A 6,166-nucleotide genomic window follows, 5' to 3' on the forward strand; every position below is an offset into this window, starting at 1 on the left:
CTTTTACCCCTTCTCAACTCTATAAAAGTGGTATTTCTCACCACTTATGATCCTATTTACCCTCTTAACTCCATAAAAATGGTATTTCTTATCCTTTTATAGTAGTCAAAAAAGTTGAAAAGAGAAAGAACGAATAAAAAATACAAATAACAAGAACATTAATATAAACAAGTTAAATACATAATATGTAGGGATAATGTACCAAAATATGCCTATGATTTTTGGGGAAGTACCAATTTAGGTTCCACTTACAAAATAGCATAAATATAGGTTTAACATTTAAAAAAAGTTATCAATTTAGGTTTTGATAACGGATTGTAAGGAGTGAAAAATACCACTTTTATGGAGTTAAGGGGGTAAATAGAACATTCTATGAGTTGGGGGAATAAATGGACAAGTTGAGGGGGGTGAGAAATACCACTTTTATGGAGTTAAGGGGTAAATAGGATATTCGATGAGTTGAGGGGGTAAAATGACCAATTTGGACAAGTTAAGGGAGCTGGAGAAGCATTAGACCTTTATTTTATTCAACAATTAGTCTCTCAAATACTTGAATTATTTTGTCCTTATGGTTAAAAATTGGCGAGAATCATTTATCAAACCAAATTACAGTCAATTATACATAAAATAAAAATTTAAATACCAAAATTATCCTTTAACCATTTTTTAGGTAAATTGCATCAAAAGTCAATGAAGTTTGGGATCAATTTCAAAAGGTAATTGAACTTAATTTTATTTCAATATTTCGGGCATTTCAAACAGAAAACGTCACTGAAATAGTGACGTAATAACCACAATGGAAATAATTGACTTATACGTATGACATTGCTGCCACATGACATAAAAGAAAAATTATATTTTTTATTTACTTAATTCAATTGTTTGAAACTGTAGTATGACAATAAAAAACTATATTTTTTTTTGTCAAATGCCATAAACGTGATTGTGATGTTATAGGTAAAAGTAAATTATTTCCAACGTAATTATCACAACGACTTTTTCTTGTCTCAATTAATTAAAATGACTTTATTAAAATAAAAAAAATCAATAACTTTATTGAAATAAAATAAAGTTTAATAATCTTTTGGTTTAATATATCATTTGCGTCCTGAACTTATTCAAAAAGCTTGATTGGCCCCTCAACTTTTGAAATATCTTGGTAGCCACCTGAACTCTCATAAAATATACAGTTAGCCCCCTGAACTAGCGTAAAAAGTAACCAATTAATCACTCGGTTGCAAAAAAAATAAGTTAAATGTGGAAGATGTATTGCATACGTCTCTAAAAAAGTAAAACGATCAAGGTCGGGGTATGTGGTTCTAATATTAGAGAAGACAAATACTATAGTTGAGCAAGTAAGAACTTCCTTTTTAATCTACTTTATGAATTATGTAATAACAATCTAAGACGTGTACAATATATATTCCGCATTTAAATTAATCTTTTGCAACCGAGTAATTAATTGATTACATTTTACGCAAGTTCATGAGGCTAGCTGAACATTTTATGCAAGTTCAGGGGGCTATCGAGACACTTCAAAAGTTCAGGAGGTCAATCAAGTTTTTTGGACAAATTTCAGGAGGCAAATGATGTATTAAGCCTAATCTTTTTGAAAGTGATACCAAACTTCGGTGATTATTTGTGCAATTTAATGAAAAAATATTAGATATTTTCATTAGAGACAATGTGCAAAAATACTCCTATTGCTTATAACCAAATTTTACCTTTAACATTAAATTCGAAAAAATATTTAGATTTCTCTTGTCCAACTCGTACAAAATACTGTATAATTTTTTTAATGTTTTTTTTAAATTCACATATATTCGTATGGTTGTGATCTGTTACTAATGAGCGATAAAATGATATACATGTGGAGTGTAGATGACATTATTCATGACTAAGTAGACAATTTGATTAATTATTTCTCAAATTGACACAACTTGTTAACGTTAAAGGTAAATTTGCCTTTTACTGTCAACTTTAGGAGTAAAATTATCGTGTCTGTTAACGTTAGAAGTATTATTACACCTTATCTATTTAGATAAATAATTTATTAATCCCTATATTTTTATCAAACATATTATTTAGTCATCGTACTTACAATAATACATTATAAGGTCCCTAATTTTGTTAACGTCAACTATTTAGCCTATACATATAAAATGGTAAATAATTTATTAGTCATCTCTTTTTTATCTAACATACTGTTTAGTCCATCTATTTTAAAAACACATTATAAGGTCAATATATTTGGATTAATTTTTTTTTTAAAAAAAGATAGAATAAGAAAAACGTTAACACTGACAAAAGATAGGAACCTTAGAGCATCTCCAATAGAGAGTGTTTGGAAAAATGTTGGATAATATCATAATGACTTTGTCAACTCTTAAAAAGTGTCATTAACATTTTCAAGCAATGTTGTCACTTTTTGATAAAGTTACTTCACTTTTTTTAATATAAAAATAATTTAGTTGCCTACTATATTGATCCATTTATATGACAATATTTATAATTAAAATAAATTATATATAAAAGTAATGACTTGTGGAATCATAGTGTCAACTTTTAAAATTGCTTACTATTAAGTATTTTTTAGGCTTAATACATCATTTGCCCCCTGAACTTTCAAAGTGTTCCGATAGCCCCTTGAACTTGCATAAAATGTTCAGTTAGCCCCCTCAACTTACGTAAAATGTAATCAATTGATCACTCGGTCGTAAGAAAGTAAGTTAAATGCGAAAGATGTAATCCACGAGTCTTAAAAAAAAGTAAAACGACCAAAATCGGAGTATACGATTCTAATATTAGAGAAGACAAGTTGTATAGTTGAGCAAACAATAACTTCCTTTTTAATCTATTTTTTAATTATGTAATAACATTCTAAGATGCATGTAATACATTTTTCACATTTAACTTACTTTATTACGACAGAGTGTGTTGGAAATTAGGCTAAGGTATAGCAGTGGAAATATAAAAATTTTAGCCTACTTCCTTTTAACCATACGATCCGTTAATCGTTATTTCATATAAAGAGGGATAAGAAGGAATACCTTTTGAAGAACAATCCACCGTTGTTAAAGAAGTGCCCACAATTCTTCTCCGAGATCCCAAGCACGAAGTATAACACGGTGAGGTTAAGATAGAATCAACCCTTATGAGATGCAACCAAAATAGATTGCCTCTAATTAACCAACACAAGATCAAAGAGAAAAGGAGATGAATGAAATTAATCAATCGACGGAAGCCGTATGAATTCTTGTCCACGAACTAGGGGATGCGAATTCTTTTTCTCTCTCTAGATGTAGGTTTCGAAAATCACATAGAGGTGAGGGTTAGGGCTTAGTCGAAATTCACACATTAGGGGTATATATAATAACTTGTATCTAAACTCTAGTTAGATAGGAATAGGTTACTTAATAGGAATTCAATTTCGCAATAGGATTCCTAATTATTATCTTATAATATATTTAGGATAATAACAAATAACCTAATTGGATAATAATAGGAGTATATTAATCTAATTAAAACTCCTAATTTAATTATCTCTCTTAATTAATTTAATTCACAAACCTAATCAAATTAGGATTAAGGGAATTAAAATAATTCCTAACTTATTATATACAAATTTCGGCCTCCCCTAATTAAATGGGTCTTATTGGGCTCATTTGGGCTTCCATCTATTAATGACATCCATCTCTCTTTTGGTTCCAAGTCTTATGTGTGATCTATTAGGTTCTTACTACTTCTGGCCGTATGCAACTATTAAATTAATTTCTTCAAGAATTATATTTAATCCTTGCATAACGGAATGATGTACTGAGTATGTTATTGGCAAGTCTGTAATCATTCCCCCAGAGTCCGTTAAGAAGACAGGTTGATTCTGTCGTTAACCCTTCCGTATTAGTTATAGTATAATTCGATCCTTTATCAACTATATCCTTGAACTGAATCTTATGACTATGGATGATGTCAAGTCACATATAGCGAGACGTTCGTTTTACTTGTTCAGGCCGAGTCAACTCAAATAGATAGGTTAAGTGAAATCTGTATTTCAAGTCTTAAGCTATCACCTTGCAAGGATTTAGAGTCGAGTCTTCCACAAGCGATCCTTGGATATATCTCCCATTAATCGGGAGTGATAAATGCTCAATCCAATGTATAACTACACTGACATTACTTCCTGTGACACCCAACCTTTGCAGTTCACACCCCAGAGTCATCTCTGTTAAGGATCGTGGGACCGCAGGATCAAAGTCTCACATTCAGTAATTCAGGATGACCAATTAACATCCCTTTGAGTCTGAGGATTACTTATACCTATTAATACCAATGAGATGAACAGGTGACAAGGATGAATCTATCCATCCTGTTATCTCAAATCGGATCCCCAATCCTAATGAACGACGTTTCATCGGATCTATGTAACTGTCCAGATATCTATATATATGAAGCTTGTAAGATCAGCTTTCTGTCGGACGGAAGACATTGTTACATACATGTCTCAACAGTGATATATCAATCCTAAACATATCACTTGACTTGGGGTGGTTTTAAGTTTATTAGTTTATTATAAAGTTTTGTCTCACTTCATGCTTGTATTAACACTTTATAATCACTTTAAACAAACTTACGGATTTCCTTTTATTAGACTTTATTTAGTGCTTAAAAGGGATTGCCTTTATATAGTTATAAAACATATATCTCATTAAAACAAATGATATAAAGAACAATTCATTTACATTAAGTTTGTATCCTGCAACAATTGTCTATAGTACACTAAACCCCAACAGAGTGATCAATTGATTACATTTTACACAAGTTTAGGGGGCTAACTGAATATTTTATGCAAGTTTAGGGAGCTATCGGAACACATCGAAAGTTCAAGGGGCCAATCAAGCTTTTTGGACAAGTTCAGGGACAAATGATGTATTAAGACTATTTTTTAATAAAAATTGCCAAAAGTGATGCGGATGAATTAGGAAATAAAATATTATATTTGAGTATGATATGTTAGGGAAATCATTAGAAACACTTGGTTCTCCATGTCAAATGGATGACCTCTCATACATATTTTATCATGTGTAACATGGACTACATATATTATAAGAGATCTCACTATTTTAATTATTAGTGGACTCACAATATATGTGTTCAAATGTGATTAGGAGTCCTCCAAGTGACATGGAAGACTAAATACTTAATATAAAAACTCGATGTGTTAAGTTTGGGCAATCTTTATAGCCTGCAGTGTTCATATAGACCTCAATGATCAAATGTATTTAGTTATTCACCATTAGATCTATGTTTATTAAATTAAACCTTAGGGTTCTAATAAATCTAGATCTAACAGTGAATTTATAACAACATCTATTGAAGATTCTCTTATAATGTGTTTTTTTATAAAATAAGATGACTAAACAGCAGTTTTGATCATATGGACTTTAATGACCATGTAGTATTTTGTCATTCACCGTTAAATCTATGCTTATTAGAATCCTAGGGTGAATATTGAAAGCACACTACAGCTTAGATTTAATAAGCCTAAATCTAACGGTGAATGACCAAATTCATTTGATCATTAAGGTGCATGTGAACATTCCTGGATCTTACCTGCTTTAAAAAAAAAAAAACATAATACTCATTTGGCTCCCAAAACTAAGAGCATCTCCAACAGACTCTTAGTTCACTCCCTAAAAATAATATAAAAAATTGACTCTTAGTGATTTAAGAGTTACTAATACATATCATCTCCAACAATACTCTTTATATTCACTCTCTATTTATTATTTTATTATTAAAGTTATTAACCAATAGTGAAAGGAGAGAGACAAATCAATAATTAATTATTGTTCTATCTACCAATAGTGAAAGGAGAGAGAATCCTCAATAATAAATTATTAATAAAAAATGAGTTAAGAGTCACTAAGAGGTGGAGAGAGACTCTCTATTAATAGAGAGGATGAGGAGGCTCTTAGTTATTTGAGGAGCTACTAAGAGGCTGTTGGAGTTGATTTTTAATCCTCCCTCCTCAAATTTTAACTTAAGAGCCAATTTAAGAGGCTGTTGGAGATGCTCTAAGGCTTCAAAGCCAATTATGATGTTAAACTATCAAAATCATTAATAAGATCCCTAAACTAAGCAAAATTATCAATTGAGTCTCCATTAT

Source organism: Euphorbia lathyris, chromosome 3, assembly GCF_963576675.1.
Source record: "Euphorbia lathyris chromosome 3, ddEupLath1.1, whole genome shotgun sequence".
In the NCBI taxonomy this organism is placed as follows: Eukaryota; Viridiplantae; Streptophyta; class Magnoliopsida; order Malpighiales; family Euphorbiaceae; genus Euphorbia; species Euphorbia lathyris.